This window comes from Camelus dromedarius, chromosome 20, assembly GCF_036321535.1.
Source record: "Camelus dromedarius isolate mCamDro1 chromosome 20, mCamDro1.pat, whole genome shotgun sequence".
Lineage (NCBI taxonomy): Eukaryota > Metazoa > Chordata > Mammalia > Artiodactyla > Camelidae > Camelus > Camelus dromedarius.
Genome location: NC_087455.1, coordinates 10,455,309 through 10,470,960, shown reverse-complemented (window position 1 = coordinate 10,470,960; position 15,652 = coordinate 10,455,309). Strand labels below are relative to the sequence as shown.

General features: G+C 49.8%; 1 long non-coding RNA gene across 10 annotated transcripts in view; it reads left to right on the top strand.

The window, feature by feature from the left end:
• LOC105096446 (uncharacterized) overlaps positions 1-14,025 on the top strand; it is a 232,075-nt gene extending 218,050 nt beyond the window's left edge. For 8 of the 10 annotated variants that reach the window (XR_010377015.1, XR_010377017.1, XR_010377018.1 and 5 more), the window contains one exon: positions 12,752-14,025. This is a non-coding gene — a long non-coding RNA (uncharacterized LOC105096446). Of the gene's footprint in view, positions 1-623; positions 912-6,540; positions 6,677-12,751 lie in introns of all 10 variants that reach the window. The other 2 variants (XR_010377022.1, XR_010377021.1) reach the window with 2 other exon arrangements.
• The last annotated feature ends 1,627 nt before the right edge of the window (positions 14,026-15,652 follow it).

The window sequence follows — 15,652 nt, the reverse complement described above, 5'->3', positions numbered from 1 at the left end:
TCCTCTCTTCTATCCTTCCTATAACAAGTGCTTTGTTAAATGTTTTAAATATTTACGCAAATATGCATTTATTTAAATATCACATGAGTGCCTCCTCTGAATTAGATCCTTCGCTTGGTCTTTGGCACGCGTAGCATTGTACATTGTAATATACCGGATCCCTGCTGCCCTGGAGTACGCATTCAGTGGGGGAGGCGAACTCAAATTAAATCAACAGGTGAAAAAGAAAGAAGTCACTAAATCATGTTTAAATACACCAGGAGTAAACACAGGGCTAGGAGAGACAATAAAGGGGAACGCATTGAGATGGGGGCCCAGTGAAGCCCTCTCCCCAGAGGTGAGCGTTCAGCCAAGACCTGCAGGAGCAGCCGCAGGCAATAGGGGAGATGCTCAGACAGAGGCCCTGAGATGGGAAACGCTTTGACATCTGTGAGAATCTGGACAAGGCCAGAGCGGCCCTGGGTAATGAGGAGGGAGCACGATGCATGTTGGGGGGCCGGTGGTGGGGGTTCGCCAGGGGCCAGGTCATGCTGGGTTTGCAGGCTCCAGTGGGGAGACCGGTTTTACTCTAGGAGCAGAGGACAGTCACCAAGGGATTTTATGTGAGTAACGTGCATTTTAAGGTCACCCTGGCTGCTGCGTGGAGATTGATCTCTGGTTGGGGAGGGAATTGACAAAGCCTCTGGGACCTGGGAACACAAGAAGATAACTTTCATTTTGGAGCACTGAAGGAGCCACGAGGCCAAGGACCCTGGCAAAAAGCGGCAGATTAAAAAAGAGGAAATAACGGAGAGCCGGGGATTCCAGGAAGAACTCTCAAGTATGTCCCTTCCCTGCTTCCCAAATTCCTTTCCGGCCTGCAGTGATCGTAACTCAGAATCACACGGAGCTGGAGCCAGTTGGGAACTCAGGTGCGATTCGAGTCAGTCTGGCTGCCTGTCTTCCTCACCGCTCACTCTCTCGTTGCCCCCACGTCTGGCCGCTGTGCTGAACATCCAGAGGCCCTCGCGCTCGGCGCTGCTCATCCTTCTCTTTCCTAGCTGGATTCTCCTCTCTTGTTCTTGGCACCTTTTAATGTGCCTCACAGTTGTCTTGAGTTGGTTCCCCCGATCCCACTGGGAAGGCAGCTCCAGGAGGGCAGGGGTTGTCATCTTAGCCCCTGCCTGGAACAGCACCTGTGACGTGGAAGGCACTCAGGAAATATTTGTAGAATAAATACCAAGGACAGCCTGCATGGAAAATAAACCTTTATCTAAAGCGTAAACCTTTTGGTCTTTGAGATATATATTCCATATATATATATATATATATATATATCACTTTATACACATATCATGTGTGTAACACACACGTATATATGATATATGTAGAAAGTAATGAGATACATGTGTTTTATATATTAATATATGCCTAAAACTTTCAATATATGCTTATATATATATAGCATATATATCAAGATAGACATAAAGTATGTGTGTACATATGTCATATGTCTCTCTCAAAGACCAAAATATACTTTATATATATAGCCAAGATGCCATAATTTTTGCAAAGGAGGACACTTTCTGGTTTCCCCGGCTGCCCGTCAGGATGCACTCAGGCAGCAACTGTGCAGTAAATGGGACAATTTTAGCCTCTGGTTTTCCAGAGCAGAGAGCGCATCATAGCCAGAAGGTTTCTGCCTATGTCTGCTCCTCCAGAGCGGCGGGCCGGTCACAGGTGGGGTGCATCAGACTATGAAAACGCCAGTGGCCGTGACTCCCTGCCGGCCGTGTGCCAACCTCCTTCAGGCCCCCTCCCGCGGGAGCTGGAAGGGGTGTGCCTCTCTGAGACAGTGAAAAGCTGGTGAACTCCCCAGTAGCTCCTCCCTGTCTCCGTGCAGTCTGGCTCTGTCCCACTTACCACTTCACCATGACCACCTCCCCTTCCCCTCCTCCCCTCGCTCTAGACTCACTGGCTTCTTCATGTCCCCAGAGGCGCCATCTCCTGCCCACCCAGCTCCATCTCCAGCTCAGGGCATTGGCAGCCGCTCACCCACCTGTGTTGCTCCCTATCCTCCACAGACCTGGGCGCCCCCACGGGACACGCCCAAGTCCTAGCCCACGGCAACTGTGAACGTGACTTTATTTGGAAACAGGGTCTTTGGAGCTGTAATCTAGTTCAGCTGAGGTCAGACTGGATTGGGGTGGGCTCTAACCCATGACTGGTGTCCTTGGAAGAAAGATGCAGACACGTAAGGGAAAAGGCCGTGTGAAGACGGAAGGAAAGGTTGGAATGATGCTTCTATAAGCCACAGAAGGCTGAAGACTGCTGGCAGCCCAGCAGCCTCTTAGAACAATCAAGGAAGGATCTTACCCCACGGGTTTCAGAGGCTCATAGCCCTGCCGTGCCCTTGGCTTCAGACATCTGGCCTCCAGAGCTAGGAGAGGATACACTTCTGTTGTCTTAAGCCCCTCAGGGCTGTGGTCCTCTGTTACAGCGCCCTGGGGAGCTCCCACACAGCCCTTTCATCCTGGCTTCTCGTCCTAAATGCCACCTCCTTGAAGGGCTTTGCTGGACTCCCAATCACAACCCTAGTTAGACACTTGTAACACCTTTTACTTCTTCTCTCTACCTGGTGCTTATTACCACGTGTGGTTCTCTTCTAGAAGCCGCCCTTAATGGAATGTCTGTGGTCTGCAGTGTCCAGGTGGTTCACAGTCTGTCCCGGTCTCTAGCAGACTGCCCGCGCGCAGGAATGCCTGGCAGTCCAGGGAGGAGCTTCTGCACATACACATGTTTAAAAAGAATGAAATCCATCTGTGTCATACGATCCTCAGTCACAAAGTCGCCCTGGGTGTTCCCCCTGGAAATCCTCAGTGCACAATTATTCAAATCGAGCTGCTCAACCAATGTCACCCATCAGTGGCAGTAGACACAAGAGAGATGTGAGAACCTTTGAGAACTTTCCAAGCCAGGGTCCATTCTTACTGTGTAGCCTGAGTGTTTTCCTGCTAAGAGCATGAACCAGAAATGAGTTTTACCAACTGTTTAGCAAGACCTTAAATAGAAAAGAAACTCCAGAAATGTAAGTTCTCTCACACCTACATCCTCCTCAGCTTCCTGGGTCATGATGAATGGTGACCCTATTTTGGACCTCTCGAAATTCTGCTGTTTGCCCTCCTTGGGGTTTTAGATGGAGAGATGTCTGTTAGGCACTTTTAAGTCCATTTATTTATTTACTGATTTCCCAGCACATATAAAAGTTATGTTTACACTATACTGTAGTCTATCAAGTGGGCAAGAGCATTATATTGAAAAAAAAATGCACATTCCTTAATCAAAAATACTTTGCTGCCAAAAAAATGAAATGCCCAAACAGCTGCAATGGTAACGTCAAAAGTCATTGATCACAGATCACGTGACAAAGATAATAATGATAAGGAAGTTTGAAACATAGCAAGAACTACTAAACTGTGACACAGAGACATGAAGGAAACAAGTGCTGTTGGAAAAATGGCGCCCACAGACGGTTAAGTCCTTTTAGAACTGGCCTCTCCCTGAGACTGATCTGTCATGTGATGTGTAGGTTTGGCCTCTGATGGATTCAGAATGGCCCTTACTGAGCACCTACTATGCACCAGCTTTCCCACTAGGCAGTTTTACACTCTGTAGCTTCCTTTTTATTTCATCTGTCCCAGAAATCCCATTTCAGAGACATTGTACTGATGAGAGCACCGAAACTCAGAGAGGTTAAGTCATTTGCCTAAGGTCACACAGCCACTAAGCGGTAGAGCCCTTTTTAAACAACTAGGTCTGCCTGACTTTAAAAGTAGGGTTGTTTTTTTTTTTAAGCTAAATTTTACAGCTGAAAAAAGCAACCCTAACCAGACATTGCCGTCTTAGGAGCAAGAGGCTTTGTTTTATAAGGATCGGGCTCTGCCAGAGGCTGCTGGGTCAGTGGGTATCCAGGTAGTTGCTGAGAGGGGTTTTGACTGTCGGATTTGTGGACCCAGGACCCTTGGCGTGTGCTCAGGACCCTCCTCAGACCTGGCAGGCACTCCGGCCAGGGCTCATCTGGCCCTGGGTTTGCACCTTCTGACTCTGGGACAGCATCAGGCTTGCTAAGTCTCTGCTCCAGCCTGTTTCCCCAACCATAAAATTAGGACTCAGATTCAATGATCTTGATGCTGCTCTCCTGCCCTGAGAATCCTGGATTTTAGCATCCTGAGGGTACCACTCCCGACTCCTCCATACCCTCAAACGCAGGCCTTCCAGTGTTATGTAGAGCCCTCAGCCTACACCGAACTTCCGAAGCATCTGTGCCGGTCTCTTCTGCCAGAGGCCCCACTCTCACCATCTCTCCTCGTCCCCTCAGCTCACATCCTCTCCTCTCCTGGAGTCAGCCCTGCTGGGGGCCCTGGGGTAAGTGTCTTAACTTCCCTGTGCTCCCATGTCAGTTCTGAAATGATCTCAGAGGACTGTAAAACCACCTCGTTGGCTCACTGTGAGGATTACATGAAATGAAACAATAACCACTGTTCACTTTTTAAGGGCTTTAAACTACACTAAACTTTAATCTTGACTCAGAAGTGCAGACTCTGGAGCTGGGCAGAGGTGTTCAAGTCTTGGCTGCACCTCTTACCCTCTTACCAGCCGTGTGGAGGTTGGATGAGTTGCTTTACTTCTCTGTGCCTCAGTTTCCTCTTTTGTAAGGTGGGGACAGGACCAGCCTACCTGTCAGCTTGTTCTGAGGGTTCAGCGAGTTCATATTTGTAAAGCACATAACAGCGTGGAGCACGTAGCAAGCTCTGTAAGAGTTAGCGATTGTTCTCAGGTCATCTAATTCTCAAACCAGCCTAATGCAGGGGGACCTGTTACTATCCTCATTGTATAGTTGGGGAAGATCAGTAACTTGGCCCCGAACCTATGCAGGCTGGCAGGGTCTTAATCCTTAGCTATACTGACTGGCAGAAATGAGGGTGGTCCACACTTGGAGTTTAAAGGTCTGCCATAGCCTTCTTGAAATTCTCAATCATTTTATCTTTGAATCTGTGCTTTTTAAGTGAAGTCCTGCTCCCATCACCTTCTCACCTCCCCAGATGGGTTCCTGACTGCTCCCTCCCCTGCCCTCGCCATACCCAGCAGCTGCCCTCTGCTCCTGGTGGGGACCTGGGCACAGGCACTGGGAGGGACAGGGTCACTGGGCAGAGCTGTGGGCATCTGGAAAGGGCTGCGCTCACCCTGCAAGTCTCCCCTACCCGAGGGAGCACGACATTAACTAGCAAATTAAAAAAGTCAGAACAGATCAAGACAGAGATCCTGGAATACAGCAAAAAACTTTTCTTCTTCCTCTTTGAACAAGAGGCCTCATGTTTTCATCTTGCACTAGGTGGGCCTTGCATCATGCAGCTGGTCTTGAGCACTGAGCAAGTCATGGGTGGAAATGAAATGGTAGTTTTTTCCGCTTCCAAACACGAGAACAACAGCAAACGCTTATTCCAGGCTCAGTAATTCAGGGCAGCATGTTCCGACTTTTGATCCCCAGCTAGAGACAAAGTTTCTGATGAAGGGCCCAAAGATGACGTTTTGCCACGTCCCACAAAGATGGTGTCCCAAAGCTTCCTTAGTCCCTAGTATGATTTGCATCCAAAACGTGTGCTGTTTCCCAACCAGCAGCCCTGTTTGGTAGCAGGTCATAGGGAGATCTTACATTTCCCTTCTTCTGTTGCTATAATCCTCAACGCAGAGAGTTCTCTTTCAAAGACCCCGTGGGCAGTTACTTGATGCAGATGTGGGCATCTCTGTGGCTCGCAAGGCTGGAGCCCAGGCCAGCGAGGTCTGGAAGGTGAACCACACAGGCTGGGCAGGGCCGCCAGGGAGGCCCTGCCATCGGTCTTGGGCCCTCAGGACTCTGGGGAGAAGACTCAGGCCGCAGCGCTAGAAGGGGGAGGAACCTCAGAGCTACGGGCAGGAGAGCTCCTGGTCTGCTCTGTCTCACGTCTAATAGATGACGATCCCTGGGTGCAGAGAGAGTAGCAGCTCCAGGCAGTTCCGGGGCCACTGCAGATCGGCATCCAGGGAGACCTCGGAGGAGGGTGGGACAGCCCATGCGCTCTGCAGGGAGCAACGTCTCCGAGCTCCGGGTGCGGGCCGCCGCATCCACTGTATCATGAGGATGGAACAGTCCAGAAAGAGAGAAGGATGCAGGTAGATCCCGCTTGGGGAGGCCAGTAAGGAGGAAACTTGGCTTGGGGTTGGATGGGAGTCTGGGGGACAGCTGGGCCTCAGCCAGTTTCCTTACCTCGGATACTGCCTTGTCTTCAAAAGCCCGCTGCCTGAGCAGCTGGGCCAGTCTCATTGCCGCAGCTGCCTCGGGCGTCTCTGAAACCCTGGGTGTAGCTGTGTGGGCTGTGGACTCACTGAGGCATCCGGGCATCTTTACTGTTAGTAAGCCTGTTCTCACCACTCCCCCAAAGGTACCCTTTCCGATGCTGTGCAGCTCCTGAGAACAGCGTCTTCGTCCAGCAAAGCACCCCTTTTCTGTTTCTCTGTCCACAGGAGAAAGAGGCAGGAGAGTGGGGGGCTGGGCACAGAGGACTTAGCCTGTGGTTCCTGTTGGTGAATCTTGGCACATCTCAGACAGGGTTCCTGTCTTGTTACGGTCAGAGCAGCACATGGAACTCCCAACATATAGGTGAATAATTTACATGCTTTTTACTTGCTTTTACCATTTTCTCATAGTAGTTGACATTTACTGAGTTCTGTCTATACACTTGGCCCCCTTAATGAGCATTTGCCACACAAAGTCCCTTTCTAATCTTTTGTGTTGAGATACCATTTATATACAGAAACATGCAAAGATCGTTAAGTACAGATTTTGGTAAGTTTTGGCAAATGTATACCCACATGTCCCCATCACTCCAGAACAGGAATATAGGACATTCCCATCACCCCAGAACACTTCCTGTGCCTCTTCCCATTCACCCGGCTACTGCACCCTCACATGAAGGCAGCCACTGCTCTGATTTCTGTCACCACCAATTCGTTCCCCTCTTCTAGAACTTACAAATGGGAGTTTTGCTTTTTTATGTCTGTCTGCTTCCACTCTTGTAGTGTTTACAGCATTCATCCAGCTCCACAGGTAGCCGTTCCTTTTCATTGCTGTCTAATATTCCACTGTCTGGATAGTCTGCACTCTTGTTTATCCTTTTATCTACTGGTGGATATTTGGGTTGTTTCCAGCTTTCGGTGATTATGAATAAGCCTGCTAAGCGCTTTCATGTGTAAGCATGAAATGTCTTGGGGAAATACCTAGGAGTGGAATCGTTAGGTCATATGCTAAGTGTATCTTCAACTTGCTAAGCAGCCGCCAAACTGTTTTTCTAAGTGGTCGTGTATGAGCGTTCCAATCGCTCCACATCCTCACCAGCACTTGCTAGTGACAGCCTTTTCCATTTTGGCCCTTCTGGTGGGTGTGAAATGGCACCTCTTGGTTGTAGTTTGCATTTCCCCGATGACTAATGACATGGCGCACCTTTTCTTGGGGCTGTCGTATATGTCTGCTGTTGTGAAGTGTGTGTTTGAGCCTTTCCCGCATTTGGGGACGGGGCTTGTTTGTCTTATTGTGTTGCAGGAGTTCTTAACGTATTCTAGATACAAGTCCTTTGTCAGCTCTATGTGCTACAAGTATCTTCTTCCAGTCTGTGTCTATACTATGCCTTTTAATCCTCCCAGAAGCCCTAGGAATTATCTCCATTTTGTTTTGGAGAGGCAAAAACTGAAATACAGAGAGGCTAAGTGAAATGCCCAAAGTCACACATCTACTCAGGAGCAGAGTGGGAACTTACCCACTTGTGTGTGACTCAGAACCCTGACATCCAGAAAATAACAGGGAGCATTGCTCCACACACGAAGCCTTGTATCGCCCTGGCAGTCTGGGTGCGCGGTCCTCAAGCCGGTGCCCAGGCTGGGTTATTTCAGTTCACACTCGCTCCGTCTGCCTCGCACATACCAGACCATCCTGGGAAGTGGCCGGCTCCCAGAACCCGGTTGGGAGCACCGTCTTCTCAGGAGCATGCCACGGGGCTTTGAGCAGCTCCGATGAAAGACGAACTGCGGGTATTTTTACGGGCCTCTGAGGAGGCTGGCAGGATTGCCTCGTGCCAGAAATAACAACGAGGGGACCCAGGCAAGCTCGCCGCCAGCCCTGCTCTGGGAGGCGTCTGGAAGATGCGAGCCGGGAGGCGGGAAGGGAAGGGGGCTTGGGGGGTGGGAGGGCGGGGCTGGGATATTTGTCCACAGCTGTCTCCAGGGAGGGCTGCTGGGTGGCCCCAGGGACTCTGAGCAGGGGAAGGGGCCCCTGTGGCAGTCAGAGCAAAAGGCTGGGAAGCTTCTGAGGGTGGGAACCAACCACAGCCACTCCAGTCAGCAACATGCAAGTCAGAATAGCGAGTCTTCACTGAGGACCCCTGTGTGCCACGCGCCGTCTGCCTTTCATCCTCATTAGGAGCCAGATATGGTGCAGGTGCTTCGCACTTACTGGCTTAATACTCATAGTAACCCCATGAGATAAGTATTATTAAAATGCCCACAGGAGGAAACTGAGGTTCAGAGAGGTTAAGTAATTTGCCTAACGTCACATCGTTTGTAAGTGGTTGAGGTTGGAATAGAGGTTTAGCTAATTCTAAAGCCCAGTCACTTAAATGCTCTGCTGCCTTTCTGTTCACAAACTTGTGTCAAATTCCTATTTGTGTCAAGCACTACACATGGTGTCTTGATCAGGTGGCTGTGATGGTGAGCCAGACCTGTCCCTGTCTTTGGACAGTGTGGTGGGTTGATGGTGGCCCCCAAAAGACGTGTCCAGAACCTGTGAGTGTGAGCTCATTTGGAAAAGGGGGTTTTGCAGATGTGATTAAGTTAAAGATCTTGAGATCATCCTGGATTCCCTGGGTGTCCCTTCATCCAATGACAAGTGTCCTTGCAAGAGACAGAAGGGAAGACAGAAAAGGAGGAGGCCACGGGAGGACAGAGGCAGACTGGACTTGTACAGCCACAAGGCCAAGAGTGCCAGAGGCCTCCAGATGCTGTGAGAGGCTTAAGGGGTGCGTGGCTCTAATGCCTTCTGCTCATCAGACCTGAGTCACGAGGTCCAGCCCAGACCCTGGAGGGGGTTACACAAGGCCTTGGATCCTGGGAGGCACGGTTACTGGGAGTCATCTTAGAGGCTGCCGCCCACAGTTCCAGAAGGCGGGCAGGAATCCCACCGTCTGTTTCTCTGGCTCTCCCGAGTCTTCTGGCTCCAGGTTGCACGCGGACCGTGTGTGGGCTCTTGAGCTAGAGTACTTACACACGTGGCGTCCCGTGGTGGCATTTAACCCTCGCATGGACGTGGCAAGGGGGCGTCTTCTTACCCCCATTTGACAGAAGGGGTAACTGAGGCTCAGAGGACGAAGGGCACACAGTAGCATATTAGAGTAAACCAGCGGTTCCGGGCTTTGGCTGCATCAAAATCCCACAAAGAGGGTTTCTGGGCACCATACACAGAATTTTTGACTTAGCAGGTCTGGCACGGGGTTGGAGAATTTGCATTTCAAACAATTTCCCAGGTGAAGTGGATGCTGCAGGTTTGTGGACCACACTTAGAACCACTGGAGAGTCAGTCTTGCAGGGACAGGGGGTCCTTAATGTGTTAGCGGGTTAACGAATCAAATGTATTTCTTGCTCAAGTGGCAGTCCTATTGGGGTTAGCTGGCTCTCCTCCATCCATGCACCATTTGGAGCATGTGGTCCCCCAGAGTCACCGTGGAAGGAAAAAGAGGGGAAGAGGGTCTCGTGGGAGGTTTTAAAGGGCAAGTCCTGCAAGTGGCATTCCTGCCTTTTGCTCACACCCTATTGGCCAAAACTTAGTCACATGGCCCCAAACAACTACAAAGGAGGCTGGGAAATGTAGTCTTTCGCCGGAGGAGGCGATGGTGTCCTGAGCACAGAGCTGGCCAGATCCAGGCTAGGACTTGATCTCAGGTGCTTTCCCCTTCCATCTCTTGCTTTGTTCCTGATTCAGGTGCTTTCAGTGGGTTTGCTCGTATCAGCCAGAGACTGAAAAGGGACTTGAAAAAAGAGAAGAGAAAAGAGACCTTTCTTGGGTCCATCAGCCCATTATCTTGCCAGCAGCCTTCAACCTTTTAGAGGCCCAGGTGCTCAGCTTAACAGGTGCCAAGTACTTTGAAAGCTTGTAGCATTTATGGAGGGGTTTCTCGCACGAGTTTCACTTCCACCACCTTAAGCGATGCAGGGCTGTTCTCTCTAGCACTGGAGGAGCCCCGCAGCTACTGCTTCTTCAAGGCCTAAAGCCTGGACTCAGGGCCACCAAAAGCTCCAAGTGGAAAACATGCGGCTCCTGCCATTCCTCACCCCTCTGCGCCAGACTGCCCCAGACGCAGCTGCCTCCGACATCTGCAGTTTCCAGCTTTCAGGCCTTTGTACACACTGACATCTGCCTGAATTCCCTCTCTTGCCTCCAGACGCAACTCAAGTGCCACCAGCTCCATGAAGCCTCCATCAATTAGTCAAATGAACATTCCACTCGCCCTCGTTTGGAGCAGAGGCGGAGACCGGCCTCTTTGTCTCTGCCTGTGGTCCAGCGCCTGTCACGCTGTGTAGACTCTAAAGGCCTCTGCCTGTCTCTCCTTGTAGAATGTGGGGTGCCCAAGAGTACAGCCCGTGCGGCATCCTTTACCGGCCTTTTCATTACCTGCGGGATTGGGTTCAGAAGTCTTCCTGGGAAGTGCAGAACCCTCCCAGGAGCAATTGGTTAGAATCCCAGCTCTGCTGCTTGGGCGAGCTCGGGCAAATTCTCAGCGTCACTTTATTATATACAGTTGGGCTAATCACATGCATATTCAGTGAAAGAACGCACCTAAAGCCCTTTGAACAGTGCCAAGTGCATGGGAAACAGTCAGGAAATGCCAACCATCTTTCTGTTACCATCATTACTCTTGTTAGGACTTCCCTACCTTCACGCACACGCCGGCCACACCAGCCTAACTCCTGCGCTGACAGTTGGTGATTTTACATGCCCCTTTGCTTTTGCACTCGATTTTTTCCCCATGTCTCACCTGTTCATTTAACATAGTTTTTGCTGAGCTCACAACTACTTCCTCTGTAGACTCATCTTCTTCAGCCCTTCCTGGCCTGTTCCATTGCATTTACGAAGGTCTACTGACTTTTCTGTACCTCGGCGACTAGCGTGAAAGCAGGACAAAATGCCCTCTCCCCACTGAATGTAACTACTCTGAATCCAGTTCCTAATGTCATAGGTGGCATACAGTAGGAGCTTAATAAATGTCTGTTGAATGAATACATGGATGTCCTTCATCTCCAAATCTGGCCCCAATGCCTAGTACATCGTAAATGCCCACTCAGGACTCTGTTCCTCTTGCAGGAAACCAGATCACTCTGGGTTCATGTCACTGAAGGTTCCTGGTTGGGGGAGGGCCACTTGTAATCAGCCCATCTGGATTTTGCCTTTTTCTGAATCAGAAAGCTTTCCCTGGTTCTGCTTGATCAAGTTTAAAATGACCAGCGGGGCACTCCTCTGAAAAGTGCAAGAGGACGCCATTGGCACTGGTGTTCCTTGGACCATCCCTAGAGTCCTCAGAGATTTCCCAACTGTCATGGTTGCTGACCCACTTCAGAGTGTCTGTCTCATGGTCTCCTGGAACCCAGTGCCTAGATCAGTGCCTGGCAATCCAGGAGGGCATGAGAGAGGAAGAGAAAGGGGGAAAGGAAGGAAGGAGGGAAAGGAGGGGCCCCTTCCCCTATGGCTAACTTCTTAGAGATGATTTGGAGTCAAAATGCTCGCCCCACTGGTCTGATGGTGTGGATGGCAATATTTGGCCAAAACAGTCCCTCAGGCCCTCTTGTACAAGTTTTATTTCTCTGGCAGTTGAGGTCCAGTCTTGCTTTGCAAGGCCACTCTGGAACTTAATCTGCCCCCTTTCTAATCTCACCTTCTGTAATGGCTTGACCAAGGTTCACTGGCAGGGTGGGAAGTCTGCTCTTCCCCAAGGTGGTCCAGGGCAGACCTTTTTGTGCTGGAGGTGGGCTTACAGCAGAAGATGGTGCAGACTGGCTTCCATCCCATATGGCCTCCTTACAGGGACACGTGGGCTATTGCCTGTTTACAGCGTGGGGAAACCACGTATGGCTTTATGGACATCTTTCTTTTGTTTCTAATACTATTTATAGACTGTTGTTCCGATGCTGCCCCAACTTTTACTTCTTCTTATCAAGGGTCATTGATTTTCTGGGTATCCACTTTTCTTCCCCTCTACGAAGCCAAGATAATATTAATTAAGATTTCAATGTGTGTCAGAGACTTTCCTTGGTACTTCCACACCTGTTGCTTCATTTATTCTTTACAAGAATCCTGCAAGGTAGATATTCTTAGCTCCAGTTGCAGGTGAAGGAATCGTGGCTCAGAGATTTTAATTTCACAGAGCTAGTAAGCGTCTTCTTATTCTATATATGATCTGCCTGCCCCTTTAATGGCCCTGCCTTGGGTCTGCTTGCAGGCTCTTTTTCAGGCTATTTTGACATTTGGCGTCTTCAACATCACACATTACATGCCTAGACCGCTGTTCTTCTATTTCATGGTCTCCTGTAATAAATGCTTCTGAAAGTGGGCTTGAGAGCTAATTTGTTTGTAGTTATTATTTCCTGAAAGGGAAAGAAAGTGTCCACTTACGTTTCTCTTCTTTTCTCTTTCCAGACCCCGAGGGGCCGAGTCTCCGTGGCTCTTTTGGAGCAGATGTAACCAAGAAATCAATAGAGCTGTTAGATTAATCCATGGCAACCATAATGTCACTGCATCTCCTGCCCCGTGATGTTGACAGAGATGTCAGAGCCAGGAGGAGGGGAAGTACTTAAAAGAACGAACGGGGGCCTCTGCAGTGAAAGGGGGAATTAAAACCCCACGGAGCCTCACTTAGCGGACTGGAAATTGCAGGTGGCTGCCTCCGGCATAATCAGGTCTTCCTTCAGAGGATGCAGCGGCTTGGCATCGGGCTTAGCGGGAGCATTGGGAGGTCCTTCGGGAAGATGAAATCAGCAGCAGTGGAGCAGCAGCCTGAGCTGAAATCTCTCGTCTTTAGGTACCAGGTGCTCAGCATCACCAGAGGTGGGGTGGGGGTGGGCAGAGCTCTTGTGGTGTCCTGCTTCCCACTGGCCTTTGAAAATTATGATGATTATTATGAATAATACCCCCCGACACAAGAGAGAGGGCATCCCTTATGAATACAGGGTTTGCTTCGTGGAAGCACCCAGAGTATGTTTGAAGGGTGAATTTTGGTCCAGTCTACAGAGCACATCCAGTTAGTGGACAACTGTGTATTGAGTGCCTTCTAGGTGCCAGGTGCTGCTCTCGGTGCAGGGGATAGTGACTAGGAACTCTGCAGCAGATAAAATACAGAAAATCCGTGCCTCAGGGAGCTCATAATCTAGTGGGGACTAAGAAGCGAGCTAAGCGATTCGCTTGCATTTCCTCTCTCCTGCAGAGGTGGGCAGCCTACAGGAGTGCTACCCCTGCCAGAATTTCCCTCTCCCTGGGGGGAGGGGGGGTGTTACTAGCGTCCAGTAGGTAGAGCCAGGGATGCTACCAAACATCCTGCCTTGCACAGGACAGCTCTGCCACGAAGACTCATCCAGCCTGCAATGCCAGCAGCGTCAAGGTGGAGAGAGAAAGGGCTGCTCAGCCAGTGTCTGTGTTTCCCAGCTTCCCACACGGCTGGGTGTGGCCACGTGGCTGGTTCTCGCCAATGGCATGTGACCAGGGGTGCTGTGCCCACACCCAGGTGCAAGGGCTTTTAATAAGCCAGTGTGCCCTTTTCTGCTTCCTCAGGCTGGATGAAGAGAACAACAACGTCCCAGGTGACAGTGGAATGACCTGGGGCCCTAAGTCGCCATCTGGGGAGAGCTGTCTGCCCATCAGAGATGCTGTCCTTGGACTGACATGGGAATAAGAAATAAAACTCTGTGGTGTTTTAACCCTTATGCATTCCTGGATCTCTCTGTTACAATTTAATCTGCCCTAACTGCTGTAGTCACTAGGTCTCGTCCATGGTTCTCCAGTGATCAGAGTGGCCAACATTTATTGAACACACTATTATTTAAAGACACTAAGGTCTTTAAATATAAGATCCCATTCAACCCTTCAAAGCCCTACAAAGTTGGCACTATTATTATCCTTGTTTTACAGATAGAGGAACGAATGTTCAAGGAGGTGAGCAGGGCGGGGAATACCATATGCAGGTTTTATGCCAGATTCTGGTCTCAGACACTTGGAGCAAGTTCCTTTCTGCATCCTTAGTGTCTCCTCTTTGGGGCATCATCATCTCTCCATGGGGTCACTGCCACTGCTCTCTCTTTGGTCCCTCTGCCTCCATTTTGGATACTGCAGATAGACTGACTTTTTAAAACCCAAATCTAAACCTGCTTCTTTCCTGCCCGGCTTCCTTCAGTGACTTTCCATTGCCCTCAGGATAAAGTGCACACTCCTCGCCAGGGCAGGACGGTCCCCCTCTGACCTACCCCACCTTCTACGGCCTTCGTCGTCTCTTGCTCCTTCTCCGTTTGGCCGTGCACCTCGGGCTTCGACAGCTGTGCAAAAGGATAGGATTATTCTTTTTCCCAAAATTATTCTTGTTCTGCAGAGGGAATCACAGTTAAAGTAACAAGCTCCCCCCTGTGTATTCTCAAGAGTTCAAGCAAGGATTGTTTGACCATCTCCTGGGAACACCGTTGAAAGGATTCTTATATTGGGGTGGGAGACTCATTCCAACCAAACATTACTACGGTTTTTCAGAATACAGCTAATTGCATAATGTAAAGTGAGCCCAGTTTTTCGAGCTTCGTTCAGCTCTCAGATTCTATTTGTTTTATTAAAGACCGTATTGACGTTGGAAGAGTGATTTGGCAGTATCACACGACAGCAACCTTACTCCTAACTATACTCCCCAGAGGACTCTCATGTGCAAAGGAGAAATGTAGTGTTTGTAACAGAAAAAATTGCTAAGCTAAGTGTCCATCCACAGGAGAATGGGCAAAGTAAACTCATCCAAAAAGGGTGATGGAGGAGTGAAAATAAACGGACGAGAACTCCTTCTGGTAAGTACAGATGAGTCTCAAAAACATAATGTTAAGCATAAAAAGCAGTTCAGAGAAGGGTAGGGTATGGTATGATGTCATACATAACGTTATATATTGTGCCCATCAGTGTCCCAGCAGGAAACAAAAGGTATGCTTGGAATTGTAAAGAGAAGGAAAGGAAGGAACCGCTGGTAGGGGTGGCAGCCGTGGCGTTTCATGGCCACAAATTCCTCCCCCCTAGTGTGTGTTCTCCCTTTGCTGCTCCTTCCATCCAGATGTGGAATTATTTTTCCACCCCTTTTAATCTGAGCTGGCTTTGTGACTTGTTTGGATGAACAGGTTGTGGCAAAAGTGACTTGGAGTGAGTTCCAGGGCGCTTGGAGTGTCCGCCTTCACCCTTTTGGAATGCTTCTGATTTCATGTAAAGAAGCCTGCACTCATCTCCTGCAGGCCTCAGGGGGAGACAGACCCAACCACCAGCCAACACCAACCACCAGATACACGAGCGAGGCCATCCAGGACCAGC